We start from the raw sequence: 25,634 nt of genomic DNA, 5'->3' as shown, positions 1-25,634 counted from the left end.
GCCCCCTGTGCGGTTTCCCAGGGCTCCTTAAGCAAGAGAAAGGCTTGGCCAGACAGGAGGCAGCCAGCTGTAAAACAAGGCATCCGTCCCTGGGCCTCTGGGCAGGCAGTACCCAGAAGGGACAGACTACAGCAGTCTGTTACATGAAGGGTGGCAATCCTCCTCTTGCCTTCCTCCCTCCTTAGCAAACCCACAGCACCAGCAGTGACAGGTGGTGACTCCCAAATTCCCCTCCAGCTCCGACCTCTCTCTTCACTGTGGATTTGTAAATCCACTGGTCTCCAGGACATCCCCTCCTTGGCCCTCTAGACACTTCCCGTGGCCAGGCTAACTTAGCATGCTGGCCCCCAAACTTAGTCCCTAACTCACAGCCCACCCCAACCCCTGTGAGCTCCGCGTGGAAGAAATGGGGTCTCTGCAGGCCCCTCCTCCTAACCCTCCCCCTCCTCCAATCAGTCCCCTGGTCTGTTGGGCTGGAGAGGAGGGAGCAGGAGGGAGATGGGTGTGGTTATCAAAGGGCAGCAGGAGTCCCTGTGGTGCTGGAATTGTTGGGGATCTTGACTGTGGTGGTGGATACAGGAACCTACACAGGTGATAAAATTGCACGGAACTTAATAAGTGCAGGTGCGTGCACGTACAAGTAAAACTGGGAAAATCTGAATAATATTGGGTCAATGTCAATACCCTGGTTGTAATATTGTGCTATGGTTTTGCAAAATGTCACTGTTGGGGGAAACTGGGCAAAGTGTACCAGGCATCTCTCTGTATTCTTCCTTACAACTATACATGAATCAATAACATTTTTTAAATGAAAAAAAAAAAAAAAAAAAAAAAAAGAGCTCCAGGGCCCTCAGTATGCAGTCTGAACCCCTTGATCCAACTGATAGGAACCCCAGAGGCATTTCCAGCCTGCCCATCTCTCGGCCACATTCTTTCCTCTCCCCCACAGGCCCTGCTTGCTGTTTCACATGCCTGCTCTTTCACACCCCAGGGCCTTTGCACATGCTATTCCCTTGACTTGTCTGCCCTGCAGGGACCAGCTCTTTGAGACCTAACTCAGTTGGCACAGTCAACACTCTACACAGTGCCTGAAACCTAGCAGATGCTCAATGAATGCCGCTGAAAGTGAGCACCTTTTTCTCTGATCCCTCGGTTTTTGCTCCTGCTGTTTGTGCTAAAGCTTTAACCAATACGGTATAAAATGAAAGGAAGCTAACTTTGTAAATAATGTGTTGCTTAATTGTGAAAAAAAAAAAAAAAAAGCAAACTCCTTGTTGGAACATTTAGAAAATATGAAAAAGTATAATGAAGACGCTTGTCATCCTGGTTTTCTATCACCCATATAGAAGCACCTAACATTTGGGAGTATTTCCTTCAGGATAGGTTTCAGATCAAGTCTACATATGGTTTTTGTACCCAGAATTTTTTTTTTTTACTGTATTTTTTTGTGTATTTTTAAATATACTTTTTAAATGGTTTTAGACTCAGGGCACCTGGGTGGCTCAGTCAGTTGGGCATCCGACTTCAGCTCAGGTCATGATCTTGCGGTCTGTGAATTCAAGCCCCACATTGAGCTCTGTGCTGACAGCTCAGAATCTGGAGCTTGCTTCAGATTCTGTGTCTCCCTCTCTCGCTGCCCCTCCCCTGCTCCCCACCCCTTCTCTCTCAAAAATAAATAAACATAAATTTAAAAAACTTAATGGTTTTAGACTCTTCCAGTGTCTAAGACTACCAGGTTCAAGGGCATCATCTCTGTCTTGTTGGACATCAAGTTGTTTACAAGTTTTTACCAGTTGAAATTATGCCATGATGGTTATCCTTGGGAAAGTAATGTTTATTGAGCAGCTACTATGTGGTTCCTGCTAACTGTAACACATGAGAAAGTGGAGGCTCAGAGAGGTTTTGTAATTTCCCCAGACTCACAGAGCTGACAAGTGGTCAAGCTGTGATAACTAAGGTGTACTGTACCCCTCCTGTATGTCTGTCGGTGCCTCATCACGCCCCCACTCCCAAGAGAAAATGATTATTTGAAGCTCGCACAGAGTTGTTCACTGATGCACTTTTGTGAACCGAACCAAAGGCCTGCGAGACCAGGAAGGCAGTTAGACCTCTGTTCCGGACACAAAATGCTTTCTGTCCATATGTCATCCATACAGTTCACATGTGCCACCCCCATGTCCCAGGCCCCGTGTGCCTCAGAGGCAGAGCCTCTGGATGGCTTCAGAGCATGCACCTGCAGTCAGAGGACCTGGGGTCACATTCTGACTTCTAGATGAGTAAAAGGGCCGTATGCCCTTGGGGGTGTAGAGCAGTCCCTGACTCGTGGGGTTGCGCCTAAATTGCTGTTTGACTTCTGCTCTCGCAGTGCTGCCTGGAGGTGCTGGAGTGGACTCCTCCCCGCCCCCCCCCCCCCCCCCCAAGCCAGAGCTGCAGACCCCAGCTGCGAAGCTGCCAGAGGGAAGGAAGACAGCACCTTCCTGCCACCTGCAGGGGCCACGGAGATTGCGTCCTTAGTACACCTTCCAGGACGCGCTGGCTGAGTCCAAGGGTGCATGGGCTGTTCTCTTTCTTTTTTTCTTGGCTCTTGAGCTCTGTGGTCAAATCACCTTCCTAAGTCTGGGCATGTCCCAGGAAGCACACCAGGGTCTCGGGAGAGGCCCAGCTAGCCTCACCAGTCTTTGCTCTCGCGGAGCCTACGCCCCAGTGTGGGGAGACGGACAAGACACAGACTGACAAATAGAAACAGTGACGCGGGGGAGAAGCCAGTGGCAAGCACGGTGGCCTGGGAAGGCCCTGTCTGACAAGGGGGCAGAGGCTCTGAGGAGTGAAGGGAGGGCCGTGTGGACATTTGGGGTGGCCAGTCTCACCTTCCTCTGGGCTCCACAGCACTTAACTTGTATCATTTTTGAGGCATGTATCTACTTACTACCTGAGTTATGGTTGCATATTGGATTCATCTCTCTTATAGCTCCCTGTGCACAGGAGCCATGAATCTGAAGTGGCGTTAGCCTGTGTACCCCCGTGGGGAGCCAGCAGCATGCCTTGCACATATGGGCATTGGCGTTTTTTATTTATTTTTTAAATGTTTACTTATTTTTGAGACACAGGGAGAGAGACAGAGGGCAAGTGGGAGAGGGGCAGAGAGAGTGGGAGACACAGAATCTGAAGCAGGCTCTAGGCGCTGAGCTGTCAGCACAAAGCCCGATGGGGGGCTCGAACTCATGGACCACGAGATCAAGACCGGAGTCAAATTCCCACGCTTAACTGACTGGGCCACCCACCCGGGGGCCCCGGAGCGTCGCTGTTTCTGGAAGTGAATCAGACTGAACTGAAAACATTTGAAAGCCTACATAATTAAGACGGAAATAATTGTAGTCAGTGTTATGGATTACCCACAGTAATAAGAATGAGAAAACTAGTACTTTAAATCTATACAGTCAAAGAAGAGGCTCCAGCTTGCTTCCTTGGTAAATTAAAAGCAGAACCAACCGACCAAGCAAACACTGATTCCTTTGGGAAAATGATTTAGAAACAAATGTCACCTCCGGGGAAGTGATCTGATCTGGTGCTGGGGGGAGGGGATTGCGGTTAAAGGAGTCAAGTTGGTCAAATATCTCACATATTTCAGTGCCCTATGTTGTTTTGTTTTGTTTTCAGTTTCCTATGTTAACCAGATGGATATCTATCAGACCCAACTTGCTGGCTCTCTCAGATTCAGAAATCTGTAGTGTTATCACAACCACTTTTAACGGGTGTGGACGCTTTGTAGGAAGAGCTTGGGGGAAATTCTCGCTTCCTCCTGGCCGGCAGCGCCCCCTAGTGTCCACGTCTCGCACGACATTGAGCGCTTGCGCCCTTCACCGCCAACCTATAAACCAAGGGGATTTAGAGAGGTCCTAGCACCTCGTTTATGGCTGAGCTATTGGAAACCCCAGAGACCTGTCGACTGGATTGCAGTGAACAGCAGCGCGGAAAGATCCAGATCGAAGTCTTCTAACCCCGAGGAGAACCACAAATCTCAGAAAGCACAAGCTGCACGTGTGTGTGTAGGTCAGCAGCACTTAGGATGCCTCTGCCCTTTCTCCAGAGAGCATGTGTTTTTATATCTTTTTTTTTTATGTTTATTTTTGAGAGAGAGAGCACGAGTGGGGGAAGGGCAAGGAGAGAGGGGGACACAGAATTCGAAACAGGCCCCAGGCTCTGAGCTGTCAGCACAGAGACCCACTTGGGGCTCCATTTCAGGAACGGGGAGATCATGACCTGAGCCAAAGTTGGAGGCTTAACCCACTGAGCCCCCCGGGCGCCCCTCTATATAATCCCATTCGTATAATCTATTTTCTAGGATGTATGATCATTCTTTGTCACGTACCTGGGGGCTAAGATTCCCCATCTCTCTCCTTTTCCTTTTCTTTATTATTAATCATAACAGCATGTTTGAAGGGGCAAAACAACTTTTTTTCTGGGAACTCAAAGCTTTTCAAAGCCTTCTGTGATGAAGAAAACAGGGCAAGGCAATCCTGTACATTCTTCAAAGAAGAAAATTAAGTCTAGAAGAGGGAAAATCCGTTTTCCATGACTTCCTGCCATTGGTGTCCAGAGCTTGAGCGGGCAGCTGCTTGGCTCCTTGGATAAGTTCTGGTGCTTGCAGCCCTCTGGGGTGGGTTCAGCCTGATGTGGCCCAGTGCCTCCCCTCCCTTGCAGACTGACCAGGGCAGGTATAGTTTAAGGAGCCTACATAAAAGCGTATGTTCCTCTCCTGGGGGTTGCTGTGTCTGAAGTCCTGCCATTGGAAATCAGTCTCTTATGAATGAAGTATTGATTCATGCAACAGTGTGGTTAAGTCTCAAAAATATCATGCTGAGCACCCCCAGCCCTAAAAAGCCAGCCACAAATGGGTAAAAGACCATGTTGTTCCATTTATGTGAAGCTCTGGAAAAGTCAACACTATTGTGATAGAAAGCTGGTCAGGGGTGGCCTGAGGCTGGAGGTAGGCATGGGGTTTGCCTGGGAAGGAGCAGGCGATAACAAACTTTCTGGGGTGATGGAAATGATTTCTCGATTGTGGTGGTATTCACATTGTGTATGCATTTTTCTGAAATTCATGAAACTGAGCACTTAAACCAATTTTATTGGGTGAATTTTATTTTATATAAACTATTCCAGAATAAGCGTTATTTAAAACTTACTTTAATAAGCCTTTTGGGGCTCCCAGTTCTGGTACCCTCCTTTAAAATGAAAGCAGTTTGGAGAAAGGCAACACAGGGTGACGTGTGGATAGGAGCACAGTAGCTGGAGCCACGCTGTGTGGGTTTGAATCCTAACTCCACTACTTACCAGTCGTGTGAAATGAGCATGTCGTTTAATCTCTCTGGTCCTTAGTTTCTTCTACTTGTAAAATGCCTCAGCATTTTACTGCACAGAATTCTTGTAAGGCTGAAATGAGTTCATTAACGTGAAGGGCCCAGAGTAAATTGTCTAGCACATGGCCAGTGCCAGCTAGTTTTAAACCGATTTATGATGGACGTGTAAATGGCCCTTCAAGTTGTCTACTTTTTTCTAGTTACTGTTTTTTCTCTTTTTTTTTTAGAGTAGTGTTAGGTTTACAGAAAAGCTGAGTCGCAAATATAAAGAGCTCTCACATATCCACCTTCACCCAGTGAATTTCCCCTCTTCTTAATATCTTGCATGAAGGCGGCCACATTTGTTACAATGGATGAGCCAATACTGATACATTATTATTAGCCAAGGTCCATATTTACATTAGGGTTCATTCTTTGTGTTGTGCATTCTGTGGATTTTGACAAATGTATAATGACTTGTATTAACCATTACAGTACCATGCAGAAGAGTTTCACTGCCCTAAAATTCCTCTGTGCTCTGCCTGTTCATCTCTCCCTCCCCTCAACCCCTAGCAACCACTGATCCTTTTACTGTCTCCATAGTTTTGTCTTCTTCAGAATGTCATATAGTTGGAATCATACAGTATGTAAAATTTTCAGATTGGCTTTTTTCGCATGGTGATGTGCATTTAAGTTTCCCCTATGTCTTTTAAAGGCTTGATAGCTCATTTCTTTTTTTTTTTTTTAATGTTTATTTATTTTTGAGACAGAGAGAGACAGAGCATGAACGGGGGAGGGGCAGAGAGAGAGGGAGACACAGAATCGGAAGCAGGCTCCAGGCTCCGAGCCATCAGCCCAGAGCCCGACACGGGGCTCGAACTCATGGACTGCGAGATCGTGACCTGAGCTGAAGTCGGACGCTTAACCGACTGAGCCACCCAGGCGTCCCTCTTTTAAGTGCTGAATACGATTCCGTTGTCTGGATGCACCAGTTTATCCGTTTACCTACTGAAGGCCATCTTGGTTGCTTCCAAATATAGGCAGTTGTGAATACAGCTGTTGTAAACATTCATGGACAGATTTTTGTGTGGTCCTAAGTTTTCAACTCATTTGGGTGTAAATACCCAGCAGTGCAACTAGATTATATGGTAAGACTATGTATAGTTTAAATGGTATAGCCATACAATGGAATATTATACAGCCCTAAAAAGGAAGGAAATCCTGACACATGCTAAAATGTAGATGAACCTTGGGGACATTATGCTCACTGAAACAAGCCAGAGAAAAAAGGACAAATACTGTGTGATTCCACTTACATGGGTTACTTTGAGAGTAGTCAAAATCATAGAAAAAGGACGTAGAGTGGTGGTTGCCAGGGGTTGGGGAGATGGGAAATGGGAAGTTGTTGTTCAATGGATGCAGAGTTTCAGTTTTACAAGGTGAAGGAGAAGGAGTTACGAGATGGTGTAGAGAGTTCTGGAGATGGGTGGTGTGGTGGTTGCACAACATTATGAATGTATTTAATACCACTGAACTGTACACATAATGGTTAAGATGGTAAATTTTAAAACTGAGAACGAACTGAGGGTTGATGGGGGGAGAGAGGGACATGAGGGTGTGTGATGGGTATTGAGGAGGGCACCTGTTGGGATGAGCACTGGGTGTTGTATGGAAACCAATTCGAGAATAAACTTCATATTTTAAAAAAAAGAAGCCACGAAAGGACAAAAAAAAAAAGATGGTAAATTTTATATGTGTTTTACCATACTAAAAGCCACTGGGGAAAAAAAGCCACATAAAGTAGAGAGGGGCACCTGGGTGGCTCATCGGTTAAGCATCTGACTTCAGCTCAGGTCATGATCTCGCTGTTCAGGAGTTCGAGCCCCGCATCGGGCTCCGTGTTGACAGCTCGGAGCCTGGAGTCTGTTTCAGGGTCTGTGTCTCCCTCTCTCTTTGCCCCTTCCCCGCACTCTCTCTCTCACTCTCTCTCAAAAATAAACGTTAAAAAATTGTTTTAAAAAGGCAGAGACATTGTGGAGAACAAAGAGTATGTTTTGTTTTCCAAGAAACTGTCAAACTGTTTTTCAAAGGGGTTGTCCCATTTTGTTTCCACCAGCAATGAAACAGTTCCCGTGGCTCCGCATCGGCACCAGCGCTGGCCTTTGGCCTCTCCAGGAGGTCTGTGGTGGTGTATCACTGTTGTTGTAACTTGCCTTTACCTGATGACACACCATGTGGAGCATCTTCTCGTGTGTTTATTTGCTGTCTGCTGGTCTTTTTTTGGTGAGGTGTCTTTTCAGGTATTGTCTCCACTTTTTAATTGGGTTGTTTGTTTCCTTATTGTTGAGTTTTGAGTTCTTTGTATGTTTTGGACACAGTCCTTTATCAAGTACGTGTTTTGCAAAGATTTTCTCTGTGGCTGGGAGTTTTCACCAGGCACCTGGAGTATCATCATACCTTCCTGTCTCCGTGAGTATATGTGTGTGTGTGTGTGTGTGTGTGTGTGTGTGTGTGTATGTGTGTATGTGTGTATATGTGTGTGTGCGTATGTGTGTGTATGTGCGTATGTGTGTATGTGTGTATATGTGTGTATGTGTGTATATGTGTGTATGTGTATATGTGTGTATGTGTGTATATGTGTGTATGTGTGTATATGTGCATGTATGTGTATATGTACGTGTATTTGTGTACATGTGTATGTGTGTATGTGTGTATACGTGTATGTGTATGTGTGTAGTTGTGTATATATGTGTATGTGCATATATATGCATGTACGTGTGTATATGTGCATGTATGTGTGTGTATATGTGTATGTGTGTATTTGTGTATATGTGTATGTGTGTATATGTGTATGTGTATATGTGTGTATATGTGCATGTATGTGTGTGTATATGTACGTGTATTTGTGTATATGTGTATGTGTGTGTATGTGCGTATATGTGCGTGTATGTGTGTGTATATGTGTATGTGTGTGTATGTGCGTATATGTGTGTATGTGCGTATATGTGCATGTATGTGTGTGTATATGTACGTGTATTTGTGTATATGTGTATGTGTGTATACGTGTATGTGTGTGTATGTGTGTACTTGTGTATATATGTGTATGTGCATATATATGCATGTACGTGTGTATATGTGTGTGTATGTGTGTGTATATGTGTATTTGTGTATATGTGTGTATATGTGCATGTGTGTGTGTGTATGTATGTGTATTTGTGTATATGTGTATGTGTGTATGTGTGTGTGTGTGCGTATATGTGCATGTATGTGTGTGTATATGTGTGTGTATGTGTGTATATGTGTATGTGTGTGTGTATTTGTGTATATGTGTGTATGTGTGTATATGTGCATATATGCATGTATGTGTATATGTGCGTGTATGTGTGTATGTGTGTATTTGTGTATATGTGTGTATATGTGTATGTGTGTGTGTATTTGTGTATATGTGTGTATGTGTGTATATGTGCATATATGCATGTATGTGTATATGTGCGTGTATGTGTGTATGTGTGTATTTGTGTATATGTGTGTATGTGTGTATGTGTGTATGTGTATGTGTGTGTATATGTGTATGTGTGTATGTGCATATATGTGCATGTATGTGCATGTGTGTATATGTGCGTATATTTGCATGTATGTGTGTATATGTGTGTATGTGTGTGAATGTGCGTATATGTGCGTGTGTGTATATGTGTGTAGGTGCATATATGTGCGTGTATGTGTGTGTGCATGTGTATGTGCATATATGTACATGTATGTGTATATGTGCGTATATGTGCGTATATGTGCATGTATGTGTGTATATGTGTGTGTGAATGTGTGTGTATGTATGTGTATGTGCGTATATGCGTGCGTGTGTGTGTGTGTGTGTGTGTGTAGATAGGACTTGGAAGGGGGTAGGTTCTAGGAGTAAACACAACTTGATGCAGTCCTCAAGAGGCTTGAGAGAAAATCACATAGAAATTAAATAATAAGGCAGTATGAGATCCAGAACACAGTGGCTGGCACCACGCAGTGAATAAAGATCAGAGGGACTGGAGAGTCCAGGGGGCTGTGTGGTGTCTGGGGAGTGTGCCTGGATGGGGGTGAAAAGGGACAATTTCTTCCAGGCCGGGCCAGGTGGGAACGTCAGGGGAAAGACACACCTGGGAAAGCAGCTTAATCCCTGCTCAGGAGGAGCCCCTGGGACATCTGGGAGCAGGTGGGATGTGGCTGGGCATAGAGTGGCCCCTGGAAACTTGGCAAAGGCACAGAATATGGGGTGACAGGTTCTGGAGACAAGCTTCGCCCACATTGTAATTTTGCTGCTCTCCTCACTTCCCGCTTGACCGCTCCACCGGGGGAGTCTCCAGCTGTGGGAAGAGGGGGACTCTCACCTAGCAGAGTCATTTAGAGGGGGCCTGGGGGACAGTTCCACATCTCATGCCCAGACACCTGGCTTCTGCCAGCTCTGACCACCTTGGCTCAAAGATGCAGCTAAAACAGGGAGGGGGAGTGCCAGACAAAAATGGGAGTTTTTCTCCAGAGCGATGGGCTGGCATCTGGCAGGGCCCGCGCTCCGGGCCACAGCCCAGCAAAGCCTTGCCGCCTCCCAGAAAGCATGTGAGCGGCCTGGCCAGGTCACTCGGGGTTGGCTGAGGACACAGACTGACTCTGTTCCATTCCGGCCGGTGGCATTGAGGAAGCCCCTGCATGCCAGACCCAGTTCAGCACTCTGGGGGAGGGAGAGGAGGTGCGAATCCTGCTTGGCCCACCGGCCCCTTGCTCCTGGGGGAGAAGACCCAGGACAGGTCCCCAGGGGCGGCTGTCTTATATTTTAAATATCTGGATGGGAGGATGGGAGGCTCAGAGGAAGGCATGGTTCCAGGAAAAAGTCCCCAAACCCCAACAGTCTTGTTACCAAAATGGCAGGAGAACTGCTGCAACTGAACTGTGGCCCCCGATATCCACATGCTGAAGCCCTACCCCCCATGCGATGCTACTTGGGAAGTAATGGGGTTAGGTGAGGTCATAAGGGGGGGGCCTCATGATGGGATTTGTGGCTTCCTGAAGACAGGGAGACAGATCAAAGCTCTCCCTCTCTCTCCTCCCACCAGGTGAGGACACAGCAAAAAGGAGGCTGTCTGCCTGCGGGCCAGGCCAGAAACAGGTTGCCAGGATCTGGAACTGAGGGCACTTTGATCTTGGGCTTCCAGCTTCCAGAACTGTGAGAGATAAGTCCCTCTGTTTAAGCTGCTCAGGGTGTGGTATTTTGTTTCAGCAGCCTGAGCTGACTCAGACAAGTGCACAGATGGTGGATGGCGCTTCCTTCCCAGGCCTCCCCACCACAGCTGACCATTGGCAGCACTGTGACCCTGGGGCTTTGGCTTCTCTGACCCTTCCCCTTCACATACTGCTCTGCTACACACAGGGTCTCTCGCTGAGCCCCCATTGTCTACCTCCGACGTGGGCAGCATAAATTAAGGTGTCCCAAATGTGTGAACAATGGTCTCTCCAACACCCCCTTCCTTCCACTACTGCCCTAACTCTTATCCAGGTCACCACCCATCCCCGATGGGTGATCCCTAATGCTCTAGGCCAACAGTGCTTCTCAAAGTGTGGTGCAGGGACCACTGGGGGCTACCGTGACCTTTGCAAGGAGTCCACGAGGTCAAACTATTTTTATAAAACGAAGATCTTACTTTCCTTTTTATTCTGATTTTCTGGAGCTGGCAATTTGCCAGGAGCAGCGAGAGCCGCTTCCTCCAGATTGACGAACCGGTGTTCTGGAGCACTCCAGGAATGTCGGGCAACTTGGATTTCAGTTTCAGTTGTTCTCTTCAGGAAACGAGGGGTTGAATTAGACAATGCAGGCCCCTCCTAGCTATAAAAATAGCATTGTTCTATTTTCTTTGAATCTTGGTATTCTTTCTTGTAGACTGAGATACAATTATATCTTCCCCACTGACCTCGCAGAGCTATTGAGAAGGCGAAAGAGATTAAATGTGCATGTGCTCTAAACAGGGAAAGTAACTCCATAATTATTGGATGTGATTATGAAGAGTGGAACAACCCAAGAAACATCAATGTAGTCAGAGGCCCATCCCCAGCTACCAGCCTCCTTGGTTGCTAGGAGACCATTGCAGGGATGGTCAAGCCAATGCAGCCTGTGTCTCCAACACCTTCTACTTTAGGAATTGGAATCATTTTTCCTTAAAAGATTCCTGGAGCTCTTGAGCTGTAGTAAAATAAACAAACAAACAAAACCCCCGCTGTCTGTGGCTCAATGTAAATAATTTCTGGCCATTCAATTTCATTCTCCTGGTTTTCCTTTTAGCCCATTATCTATCTGTCTATTTATCATCTCAAAACTTTTAAAATTATGAAATATAACCTACATACACAAAAGTGGATAAAATACAAAAATGAGCATAATGAAACATTCATATAATTACTGTCTAGCTCAAGAACTAGAATATTACTGGCATCCCAGAAACATTCCCACAACACACATGTTCCTTCCCAAAACTGCCTCCCAGCCCTGAAAGTAAACACTCTCCTTTTTTTTTTTTTTTTCTGTAATGACTTTCCTGCTTGTCTCTCCTTGGTCTCTTATTATTGGAGGCTCCAGGGCTCAAAGTGGGTTATCCAGTTCAGGCCCCCATCTTCAACTACTTCTGGATGCTCTCAGTTCCCCAGTGGGTACCTCTAGCCTGCTCCTCTCTAAATTCAGACTCCTGTGTCCGACTCTGCTTCACGCCTCCCCTGGGTATCTAAGTGACACCTCAATTCTGCTATGTCCCAAACTTTACTCCTCATCCTCTCCCCCAAATCTGCCCACATCAGCAAGGGTAAGGCTATCCTTCCTGCTGACTCTTTCACTTTTAAGCCCCCACATTCACTCCAAATCCTTCACTGGATCTCCAAAATCCAACCACTCCTCACCTCCTGTACTCATCATCTCTCCTTTAGATGACTGATACAGACCAACTGATCACTTGGCTTCTATCTTCACCTCAACAGTTGATTTCAAGCCTATAGACCAATTAAAGTATCAGTCAAATTCCATCTCTGCTCTGACATTACCTTGTGATAACCTCCCATCACTCTGAGCGTAAAGCCAAAGTTCTTACAACTAACCCATGAGCTCCTATAAGCTCTGCCCCCCCCCCCCAAGTACATGCCTCACTGACTTCATCTCCCCTTTGATGTTTCTGCTCTAGTTCCACTGCCTTGTCCACTGGTCCCCAAGTGCCCCAGGTCTGCTCCTGCCCCAGGGCCTTTGCACAGGTGCCGTCATGCTGGAACTCTCCCAGGATCTCCTTGGGCTTCTTCCCTTGCCTCCTGCAAGATTTTGCTCTAGTGCCATGTTCTCTGGAAGACCATTCTTGACTGTAATATTTTAACTTCCAACTCCCACCCCTATGGCATTTCCTCTTTACCATCTCAGCTTTATATTTTTCTGTTTAGCCTTTAAATCTTCTAGCCTACCATATACATTATTCATTTATTTTCTTCTCCACTGTCATGTAAACCCCATAGGGTCGGAGCTTGCTTTTTTTCTTTTTCTTTTTCTTAATTTGTTTTCTTTTTTCACTGCTGTTTCCAGTGGAATATTTGTGGAATGAATGGATGGGTTTCTCTGAAGTCAGGGGAGCTGGAGGAGCAGAAGCCAAGCTGGTCATACTGTCCTGCTTGGTACCTCATGCCAGAACTCTCGATCATACTCACCTCCTGAAATCTCTCAGAAAATCACAAGTTCACACCTCTCTAGGTTTCATGATAATTTTACAGACATATTTACTCCCTCTCTACAAAGTCAGAAAAGTCATGTCCATTTGGCTGAAGGAAAACTGAGGAACAGAGGGAGTAAGCATGCTATTTAGAGCTTGGCTGCATTGCAAGAGCCACGGACTTCTTCAGAGTGTGGGTGTGTTGGGGGTGGGGGTTGTTGTATAAGAAAGGATTTGTGTGGTCTTCGTCTTTGGTTCTGGAGAGTAAGCCTCTAAAACTTTGGAATTTCCCCAGTGATGGGGGTGTGTTTGTTATTTATGGTAGGTCCCAGATCACCCCTGAGCATGCTAGGTGAGCCTGGGTGGGGCCTTGGGTAGTGTCAGGATGGGGGCTGGCCGAGCCACAAGGTTAGAGAGCTAGAACTTGGGCTGATGATGTGGGGGGTGAAATTCACACAGGGTACTGTTTTCCGAGATCTCTTTTCTCTTTATCAGCCCTGGTCCCCCTGTGTTGGTTCCATTTCAACAAAGGCAAAAAAAAAAAAATTCTTTGTGAGTCTCGGGAAGATGGTGAATCTTTATTTCAGTGATTGTAATTTTTAGCTCTAGAATTTTGTTTTTGTTTTTAGTCTTTGTCTTTATTAATATTTCCATATTCTTCAAACATTGTTTTCTTGCCTTTCTCTACATCTTCCTTTAGTCCTTTGAGCACCTAGGACAGCTGTTTTAAAGTCTATGTCTAGTAGGTATGCCATCAGGCCCTTTTCAGGGAAAGTTTCTGTTGATGTATTTTTTCCGTTCAATGGGCCATGCTTTCATGTTTTTTATATGCCTTCTGATTTTTTTTGTTGAAAACTGGACATTTCGATCTAATAATGTCTGGAACTCAGGAAACTCTGGGAACCAGATTTTCACCTTTCCCCAGGGCTTGCTGGGAGTTTTTATTTTGTTTTTGGTTACTGTGTTTTTGTTTTGTTCTGTTTTGTTTTTTAATCGTTATAGGCTGCCTCTGTGCCAAGGATCTTCCTGCAGTGTAGACCGAAGGTCTTCTCAGGTCTTTTCTAGGCAGGCACATTTCCCTGGGCCCATGTGTGGTAACTTTCCAATTTTCCTCGGGAATATGATGTCTTTTACTATTTTTTTTTTTAAATTGGCAGCTGTCAATGGTGTGCCACTCAAGACACAAACTCAGCCAGGTCTTCATGGGAAAGGAGTGAACCTCAGATTTGCTTCTTCTTGGGGACATGCAGCCAATTAACTCATCCTCCATCAGAGTGTTCTTCTTCATGAGGCCCACTAGATCCTCGCAATAAGCCTGTGAGGTGCCCAGAATGGGCCTCATTTTTCCCATTTTACAAACAAAGTGTAATGAGATGGACGAATTTTTATTCGCTCAAATTTCAGGTGGAGGGAGGTGTAGTTTGGAAATTCCCAGCTACCTGGTGGGCTCTTCTACATCAGAGAAGCAGTGGGGCAGGGAGATGGGGTCACGGCTCCCCAAGGGCTGCCTGAGGCAGGGAGGGTCACGCTTCAAGTGCAGACTTTGGAGGGTGTGCAGTGTGAGAAGGTGGTCTTGTGCAATGGCACAGAGCTGTAGGCTGTCTCCCGGGGGTATCTCAACATCTTCAGAAGAGGCACTGATCCATGAAAATGCTAGGGGCACTGGATTTCTCGACAAGAATTTTGTTTTGTTTTGTTTTGTTTTTGTGTTTTGTCTTCCCTCCCCCCACCCCCAACAAGACCTTTGAAGGTCATGGCCTGGCATCTGAATATGGTGTGAAATGGACCGGAGGCTGTACAAAAGACCATAGGAAGGCACTCCAGAAAGGACAGATGTGAGAGACACCACTGTAGTTTCGTTTCCCCCAAAGGGACAGGAGGAGCCCTAATGGACCCCTGTGCTGCATTTTATTGGCACATAGAGCTCATATAACAATTTGAACTTTATGGAGGTAAAGGGATTAGTCTTCTTCCTGCCCCCCCCCCCAAATCCTTCCCTGAAGTAAACAGTGCACAATTTGTGTATCCTTCCACGTGTGTGTTTTAATTTGGACTCCAGGTGCCCAGAACCACACTCTTCATAAGCCCCGGTTCATGACATATTCTCATCCTTGGTTCCTTGTGCATGGCCGGGTTTATTTTGTTTTACATCATCATTTATTAATAAAAGGAACGCTCATGAGTACAACATCCAGTCAAAGATCTGGAGCACCATCAACGAATTACATTTACCTACACACCCCTCTCATATTGTGATGTTCTATACCTCCACAGAGGCAACCGCTATTCTGAAATCTATTTGTCAGATTATACTTTGCTTATGCTTATAATTTCCCTCTTTTTAACAAGTTAGAAATGATCCACTTCCTCACCAGAATCTATCAGGCCTCTTAAATTTTGCCATTTGAATGAGTGTAGGATGATATCTCATTGTGATCTTGATTTGCATTTCCCTGATCGCTAGCGAGGCTGAGTATTTCTTCATATGTTTATTGGCAGATGGGTGTTTCTCCTGTGCCTATTCATTTTTCTCTTGGGGCTGTTGGCCCATGTTTTCCCTGGACTCTTTGTCATTTTTGAGACACCCAATGTTCATGGATTAAGAAGACAATCTCATAAAGATGCTGATTTTCCCCAAGTTGCTCTGTAAGTTTATTTCAATGTGGGTAAAAATTCTACCAGAAATTTTACAATATGACATGGAAAAGCAACATATCAAGAATAGTGAAGATACATCTGAAGAAAAAGAATAAAGTGGGAAGAATCGGCTCACCAGATTTAAAGATGTACTATAATGTAAAGTATATTAATTAAGAAAATGTGGTATTGGCATAGGTGTAGACAAATTGACAATGAAACAAAACAGAGAGGCTGCAAACAATCCCACTCATGTATAGATTTTTAATTTGTGACAAGTGTCAGGCAAATTACTGGGGGAAAAGGGACTTTGAATAAATGAAGATGAAAATTTAATTATCTATATGGAAGAAATGGAATCAGATTCCCAGTTATCACCACACACAAAATCAATCCCAGATTATTAGTAACATGAATGTCAAAGTCAAAAATTGAAAACTTTTAGAAGACAGTAAAGGGGATTACCCTTCTAACTTTGGGGTGAGGAAGAATATCTTAAACTAAAAACCGAAAGCATAAACAAACAAAATTGATACATTTTATTGTGTTGAACTTCTGTACATCAATATACAGCTTTAAGAAAGTGAGAATACAAGCTACAAACTAGAAGGTGTTTATAACAAATATAGCCTCCAAATATTAATGTTAATAACTTCATTATTTGATCGACTATACAAATATATAAAAATGGATCACATATTTTTTTTTGTAATTTAACTTTATTTTTTATTTTTTAAAATTTACATCCAAATTTGTTAGCATATAGTGAAACAATGATTTCAGGAGTAGATTCCTTAGTGCCCCTAACCCATTTAGCCCATCCCCCCTCCCACAACCCCTCCAGAAACCCTCAGTTTGTTCTCCATATTTATAAGTCTCTTCTGTTTTGTCCCCCTCCCTGTTTTTATATTATTTTTGTTTTCCTTCCCTTATGTTCATCTGTTTTGTCTCTTAAAGTCCTCATATGAGTGAAGTCATATGATTTTTGTCCTTCTCTGACTGGCTAATTTCACTTAGCATAATACCCTCCAGTTCCATCCACGTAGTTGCAAATGGCAAGATTTCATTCTTTTTGATTGCCGAGTAATACTCCATTGTGTGTGTGTGTGTGTGTGTGTGTGTGTGTATACATATATATATATATATATATATATATATATACACACATACATATATATATACACACATATATACACATGATATATATATATATATATCACATTTTTTTTATCCATTCATCCATCAGTGGACATTTGGGCTCTTTCCATACTTTGGCTATTGTTGATAGTGCTGCACTAAACATGGGGGTGCATGTGGATCACATATTTTTTTGAAATGGTTTAATAATATGTGAATTACCAGAAACTTGCTCATCTACATAAAAGTGTATCAGAGACAGCTTTCCAAGGTCTGTTTTATTTATTTATTTATTTATTTATTTATTTATAATCAAAAGTCCTAATTTTTTGGAAAATTTTGTTTATGTATTTATGTATTTTTAAATTACAGTATAGTTACCACACAGTGTTACATATTAGTTTCAGGTGTACAACATAGTGATTTCATCAATTTGGTACATCATCCAGTGCTCATCATGACAAGTGCCCTCCTTAATCCCCATCACCTATTTAACCCATCCTCCTCCCCTCCTCCCCTCTGGTAGCCATCAGTTTGTTCCCTATAGTTAAGAGTCTGTTTCTTGGTTTCTCTCTTTTTTTTCCCCTTAGCTCATTTGTTTTGTTTTTTAAATTCCACATGTGAGTGAAATTATATGAGATTTGTCTTTCTATGACTGACTTTACTTCACTTAACATTATACTCTCTAGCTCCATCCATGTTGTTGCAAATGAGCAGATTTCATTCTTTTTTATTGCTGAATAATATTCCATTGTATGTATATATCACACATCTTTTTTTAAAATTTAAATCCAAGTTAGTTAACATATAGTGTAATAATGATTTCAAGAATGAAATTTAGTGACTCATCATTTATATCTAACACCCAGTGCCCATCCCAACAAGTGGCCTTTTTAATACCCATCACCCATTTAGCCCACCCCCCCCCCCAACCAACACCTTTCTAGCAGCCCTGTTTGTTCTCTGATTTTAAGAGTCTCTTATGGTTTGTTTCCCTCTCTGTTTTTATATTCTTTTTGTTTCCCTTCCCCTATGTTCATCTGTTTTGTTTCTTAAATTCCACAGATGAGTGAAATCATATGCTTTTGTCCTTCTCTGACTGACGTATTTCGCTTAGCATAATACCCTCTAGTTCCATCCACGTTGTTGCAAATGCAAGATTTCATTCTTTTTGATTGCCAAGTAATACTCCATTGTATATCTATACCATATCTTCTTTATCTATTCATCAGTTGATGGACATTTGGGCTCTTTCCATACTTTGGCTATTGTCAATAGTGCTGATATAAATATTGGGGTGCATGTGCCCCTTCTAATCAATACTCCTGTATACTTTGGATAAATACCTAGTAGTGCAATTGCTGAGTCATAGGGTAGTTCTATTTTCAATTTTTTGAGGAACCTCCACACTGTTTTCCAGGGTGACTGCACCAGTTTGCATTCTCACCAGCAGTGCAGGAGGGTTCCTCTTTCTCTGCATCCTCACCAACATCTGTTGTTGCCTGAGTTGTTGTTAATGTTAGCCATTCTGACAGGTGTGAGGTGGTATCTCATTGTGGTTTTGATTTGTATTTCCCTGATGATGGGCGATGTTGAGCATTTTCTCATGTGTCTATTAGCCATCTAGATGTCTTCTTTGGAAAATATCTCTTCGTGTCTTCTGCCCATTTCATGTATTTTGGGTGTTGAGTTTGGTAAGTTCTTTATAGATTTTGGATACTAACCCTTTACCTGATATGCCATTTGCAAATACCTTCTTCCATTCTATCAGTTGTCTTTTAGTTTTGCTGATTGTTTCCTTCACCATGCAGAAGATTTCTATCTTGATGAGGTCCCAATAGTTCATTTTTGCTTTTGTGTCCCTTGCCTCCAGAGACATGTCAAATAAGAAATTGCTATGGCTGAGGTCAAAGAGGTTGTTGCCTGTTTTCTCCTCTAGGATTTTGATAACTTCCTACTTTATATTTAGGTCCTTCATCCATTTTGAGTTTTTTTTTGTGTGTGTGTGTATGGTGTAAGAAAGTGGTCCAGATTCATTCTTCTGCATGTCGGTGTCCAGTTTTCCCAATACTATTTGCTTAAGAGACTGTCTTTTTTCCATTGGATATTCTTTCCTTTGTCAAAAATTAGTTGGCCATACATTTGTGGGTCCATTTCTGGGCTCTCTATTCTGCTCCATTTGATCTATGTGTCTGTTTTTGTGCCAGTACCATAATGTCTTGATGATTACAGCTTTGTAATACATTTTGATGTATTACAGAATTGTGATGCCTCCAGCGTTGGTTTTCTTTTTCCATATTACTTTGGCTATTCGGCATCTTTTCTGGTCCTATGCAAATTTTAGAATTATTTGTCCTGGGGGAGCCTGGGTGGCTCAGTTGGTTAAATGTCCAACTTTGGCTCAGGTCATGATCTCATGGTTTGTGTGTTCAGGCCCCATGTTAGACTCTGTGCTGACAGCTCAGAGCCTGGAGCCTGCTTCGGATTCTGTGTCTCCCTCTCTCTCTGCCCCTCCCCTGCTTGTACTCTATCTGCCTCTCTCAAAAATAAATAGAACATTTAAAAAATTAAAAAAAAAAAAGAATTGTTTATTCTAGCTCTGTGAAGAATGCTGGTGTTATTTTGATAGGGATTTCACTGAATGTGTAGATTGCTTTGGGTAGTATCGACATTTTAACAATATTTGTTCTTCCTATCCATGAGCATGGAATGTCTTTCCACTTTTTTGTGTGTCTTCTTCAATTTCTCTCATAAACTTTCTATAGTTTTCAGTGTATGGGTTTTTCACCTCTTTGGTTAGGTTTATTCCTAGGTATTTTATGGGTTTTGATGCAATTGTAAATAGGATCGAGTCCTTGATTTCTCTTTCTGCTGCTTCATTACTGGTTTATAGAAATGCAAACTATTTCTGTTAAATATATTATTTAGAACTAACTCACTTCTTTTAATAACTGTATATTTTGTAGCATGCAGATTTCATAATGTATTCAACCATTCATTCCACTGTGGATAAGCATTCAGATGATTCCAGTTTTGTCATTACAAGCAGTTCTGTATTTAGGAATGTTTGCCATGGAGACAGATTGCCTAGGTTGGAATCCTAGCTTCACCCTAGCTATGTGCTTTACCAAGCTGCCAGAGTTAAGTTTCATTTCCTTATGTGGAATATGGAGGCAGTAATAACTCTTGCTTTGTGGGATTGTTACAGGGATTAAATGAGTTTATGCACAGAAGGAGGAGTGGAGAACCATGCCTGGCTACAGTATGAAAGCTCATGAACGTCAGCTATGTATCCGGCAAAGTGGACACATGTTTTTCTTTCTGTAGTACAGACTTCTAGGAGTGGTCTGATCTAGCCAAAAGGGAGGATTATTTCAAATTTTCAGTTGATGTCATCAGGTTACTCGTGCTAAAGATTGCTGCAATTCATATTCTCACAAGGAAGCCGTACATATGAGAGCACCCGCCTATGTCGCCATTCCCTCACCAGAACTGGAGGGCACCCAGTTTTGAATGTTTGGCAATCTGAGGAGAAAAAAAAAACCCAATCACTTAACCTAATTAATTAAATGTCTTAATTTGTACGTCCTGCTGGCTGTGTTCAAATTCAGACATGTAAACCAGCTGTGCTTCAAGGTCAGCAATCTCCTTAAAGTGACACTGAACCAGCAGACATCCCCACCTGCCAAGTGATCATAGCCATGGGATGAGAAAGCAAAAATGAGCCCTGGGTGGAGCACACTATCCCCACTACACTCTCCTAAATGTTAGCAGAATATAACATGTGGTAACATTAGAATGAAAGTCTTTTTTTTTTTAGAGCATTTTGGCTATTCTTTTTTTTTCTTTATTAATTTTTATTTGAGAGAGAGAGTGCGCACCCAAGCGGGGGGTGGGGGCAGAGGAAGAGAGAGAGAATCTTAAGCAGGCTCCATGCTCAGGGTGGGGCTTGATCCCACAACCCTCGGATCATGCCCTGAGCAGAAATCAAGAGTCAGACGCTCAACCGACTGAGCCACCCAGGGCTTGACCATTTGTTCCTCCATATAAATTTTAGAATCAGCATTTCTATTTAAAACCCTCTTAGAATTTTGGCTGGAATTACATGGAACCCATAGATCAGTTTGGGGAGGATTGATTTCTTATAATCGATATCTTAGACATCTTTGCCAATGAACATGGCATATTTTTCTACTTTTGATCTTCCTTACAGTTTCTCATTAAATTTGTATAATTTTCACCATAAAGGTCTTGCTCATCTTTTGTTAGATTTATTCCAAGCACTTCATATTTTTATTGCTATTATGAGGGGCATTTTTCAAATTACTTTTCTAATTCGGTTGCCAATGCATAAAAATGCAATTGTTCTTTTGATATTAAAACCTTGCTGGCTTTCTTATTCTAATAAATGAAGATTCTTTTATTAGAATCCATGTAGGCAAGCATATTATTTATGAAAAATGATGCTTTTATCTCTTCCTTTCCAGTTCTTATAATTTTGTTTGTTTTCCTCGGCCTCATGCACAGACTTGGTCATTTGGTGAGAGGCTGAATAGAAGTGGTTGTAGTGGGAATCCTAGTTTTGTTTCTGACTGTACAGAGAATGTGTAACTTTTCACCATTACAAATCAGGCTGGCTGCAGGCTATGGTACATAACCTTTATCAGGGTCAGGGAGCCCCCTTCGGTTCCTTATTTGTCTGTAGATTTTTATTATCATAGTTATCTTGAATATTGTCACATACATTTCCTGTATCTACTGATGTGATCATATGGTCTTTATCTTTTTTTTTTAATGTTTATTCTTGAAAGAGAGAGATAGAGTGTGAGTGGGGGAGGGGCAGAGAGAGAGACAGACAGACCGACAGACAGAATTTGAAGCAGGCTCCAGGCTCTGAGTTGTCAGCACGGAACCTGACGAGGGGCTCGAACCCATGAACCACGAGATCATGACCTGAGCCGAAGTCGGACTCTTAACCGACTGAGCCACCCAGGTGCCCCGGTCTTTGTCTTTAATTAAGATGTTCAATTACAGAAATACATTTCTTAGTTTTTCCTTTTCCTGCTGTCTTTTTCTAGTTTTAGCATTAGACTAGCCTCACAGAAGGAGTTGGGGAGTGTTCTCTCTAGTTCACATTATCTGGAAGAGTTTGCGTAAGATGGGAATTATCTGTTCTTCAAACACTGGTAGAATTTTCCTATAAAACTACCTGGCCCAAAGAGAAGATTTTAGATTATTAACCCATGCTTTTCTGAATGTAGGACTTTTCAAGTTCCTTATTTCTTCTTGAATAAGCTTTGGAAAAGTTGTAATTGTATGGGATTTGTTTATTTTACTTAAGTTTTTAAACTTAGTGGCATTAATATTCTTATAATTTTCTCTTATCTTTTTAATATCTGCTTTATTTGTAGTTATATCTCTATGTTATTTGTAAAATTATTTATTTGTGCCTTCTCTTTTTTTCATGAACAATTTGGCTAAAGTTTCATTCATTTTTATCAGTGTTTTTTGTAAAAATTTTTAAAAATGTTTATTTTTGAGAGAGAGAGACAGAGTGTGAGTGGGGGAGGGGCAGAGAGAGAAGGAGACACAGAATCTGAAGCAGGCTCCAGGTCTGAGCTGTCAGCACAGAGCCTGACGTGAGGCTTGAACTCACAGACTGCAAGGTCTGAGCCAAAGCCAGATGCTTAACTGACTGAGCCACCCAGGCGTCCCCATTTTATCAGTGTTTTCAAAGCAAAAACTTTAGGTTTTGCTGACCCTCTATTTCTATGCTTATTATTTGCTTTATTCTATTTTTTCATTGCTATCCTTTTTTCTACTTAGTCTATTAAATTTTGCCATTTATGCTTTTCTACTATGTACATTTTATAGCTATATATGTTCTTCTTAAGCACATTAGCTGCACCCAGCAAGTTTTCAGATGTAGTATTTCATCAATGGTCAGTTCTAATTATTCTCTAATTCTTAATATGGTTTATTCTTTGGCACACAAGTTTCTTAGAAATGTGTTTTAATTTTTCTTTTTTTAAAAGTTTATTTATTTTGAGAGAGTGAGCAAGTGAGAGAGAGTGTGCATACAGAGGAGGGGCAGAGAGAGAGGGAGAGAGAGAACCCCAAGCTGGGCTCTGCTCTGAGAGCACAGAGCCTGCTTGGGATTCAAACCCACGAACCATGAGATCATGACCTGGGCTGAAATCAAGAGTCAGATGCCCAACAGACTGAGCCACCCAGGCGCCCCTGGTGTTTTAATTTTTTAAATACTAAGAGCTTAAAAAATTATCTTTTGTTATTAATTTGATGTAACGATATTGTGGTCAGAAAACACGGTCAGTGTGAAGTGAATTGCTCAAAATTTGTAGGCTTAAATTAAAAAAACATTTTTAAGTTATTTACCTATTTTGATAAGAGACAGAATGAGTGGGGGTGGGGCAGAGAGAGAGGAAGACAGAGAATCCCAAGCAGGCTCTAAACTGTCAGCATAGAGCCTGATGCAGGGCTTGAACTCACAAACCATGAAATCATGACCTGAGGCAAAACCAAGAGTCAGATGCTTGACCTAACAAGTCACCCAGGTGTCTCTGTTAGGCTTAAATTTTTTAAATGTTCTACCTGTGCTTAAAAAGTGTGTGCTCTATAAATGTTCAGTTATTAAGTTTGCTTAGTATGTTATTCAAGTGTAGTAAACTGACTTCTGCTGCTTGATCTATTAACTAGGAAAAGTGTGGTAAAATCTACTGTGATAGCAAATTTGCCCATTTCTCACACTGGTTTCCCTACATTTCTGAGGGGTCCAATTACCCATGTCATTTCAAGAACCCTTTCTTTCTAGAAGATGCTTAATAAATAATCTCCTGCTGTTGTGGGTTGAGTTCTGTCCATTGAAAAGATAAGAAGTCCTAACACGGGGACATGTGAATATGACCTTGTTTGGAAATCCGGTCTTGGTGGATGGGATGGACTAAAATGCGATTGTATTGGGTCCTAAGTCCAATGGTAAGTGTCCTTCTAAGGAGAGATCTGAAGACACAGAAGAGACCCAGAGGAGAAGGCCATGTGAAGACAGAGGCAGGGCTGGAGGGATGTCTGCCACAGCCAAGGGCGCCAAGGATTGTGGGCCACCACAGGAAGCCAGAGAGAAGACCCTTCTCCAGAGCCTTGGTGGGGAGTGTGGCCCTGTGAGCACTTTGCACGTCCAGCCTTCAGAACCATGAGAGTAAATTTCTGTTGTTTTAAGCCACCTGAGTTTGTGGTAATTTGTTAGGGCAGCCGCTGGAATCTAACGTGCCTGCTATTCCAAGGGGTTGATCTGAAGTGAATTTCTTGCAGGCCTGACGTTCACACCTCATCACCACGGTTAGGACTCATTTGTGTGAGAGTGAAGGATGAGTCTGTCGTGCTCAGCCTCCGCTCTCCAGATCTTCTCAGGCCAGCCTCTGCTCTGGCGAGCAAGCGGTGTGGGGGCGCCTGGGTGGCTCTGTCCGTTGGGTGGCTGACTCTTGATTTCAGCTCAGGTTATGCTCCAGGGTCATGGGATCGAGCCCTGCATCCAGCTCCACACTGAACGTGGAGTCTGCTTAAGATTCTCTCTCTCTCTCTCTCTCTCTCTCTCTCTCTCTCTCTCTCTCTCCCCCTCAACCCTTGTCCCCTCCTCGTGCTCTCTCTTTCTCAAGTAAAAAAAAAAAAAAAAAAAAAAGAAAGAAAGGGAGGAAGAAAGAAAAAAAAAGAAAAAGAAAACCCTCAGCATTATCCCCGGGGAACTGGGGAACTACCTGGTCACATGATCACATCCTTTTGGTTCCCTACTCACAGTGGAGTCAAAGCGAGAGCCTGGAAAACTTCATATGTATTATCTTTATCACTTTGTACAATTCACACATTTCTGGATTTCCACCGATAAAATGAGTACTTTTAGGTGATTATGCTGCAAAGGATACAAAGCTTCTTCAGTGGGGAAGTTCAGGTTCTCACACAGAGAGCATGGGAGTTAGAGCAGCCACCAGGTGGCGACATGTCTTTCGGCAGCTGCTCAGCGGGCGTCTCTGATCAGGGAATGCCCCCTTCAGTCTCTAGGGGGAAACTATCCAGATGGGATGACTGAGGCTGCACCTGGAAACTTTTATCCAAGAAAACTGGTGGATCTGATACTTGATTGTGACTGATTAGATGGAGAGAGAGCGTAGGAAGAAATCATGGAGAATGTTTCCAGGTTTCTGGTCCGAGTTACTAAGGTGGTGCATAGAGAGAGGATGTACGGAGTTTCAGGATCCTGGGGACACTTAAGTAACACCTGGTAGGAAGCAGAAATCAGGGGCTGCAACTCTCAAGCAGAGTCTGGAAGGAAACGAAAGGCAGAGAATGGGATCTTGGAGGCAGGATGTGTTTTCTTAATATTAGCCCCAGCACAGCGCAGGGTCTAGAGTAGGAGCTGGAAAATTACAGCCCATGGGAAGAACTGGCCTACCACTGCCTTTTTGTAAAGAAAAAAAATTTTTTTGGAGCAAATCCACACCTATTTATTTACATATGGTCTGTGACACATTTCCCACTACAAAAGCAGAGTGAAGTAAGTTTTGGACAGAAGTCCTACGGTCTGTGAAGCTCAAGTATTTACTATCTGGCCTTTTGGTGAGAAACTGTGCTGACTCCTGGTCTAGAGCAGCACTCTCAACCTTCAGTGCGCGTTGTCCAATGACCTAGAGACCCTGTCAAATGAAGAATCCGGTTCCAGAGGTCTCGGTCCAGCCCTGAGACTTGGCACGTCTATCAGGCCTCTGAGATACTGGTGCTGCTGGTCTAACTGAAGTTT

The sequence above is a fragment of the Panthera pardus genome, unplaced genomic scaffold, assembly GCF_024362965.1.
Source record: "Panthera pardus isolate Hobbes unplaced genomic scaffold, ASM2436296v1 HiC_scaffold_13, whole genome shotgun sequence".
Taxonomy (NCBI): domain Eukaryota; kingdom Metazoa; phylum Chordata; class Mammalia; order Carnivora; family Felidae; genus Panthera; species Panthera pardus.
Note: the sequence above shows the minus strand (reverse complement) of the source record.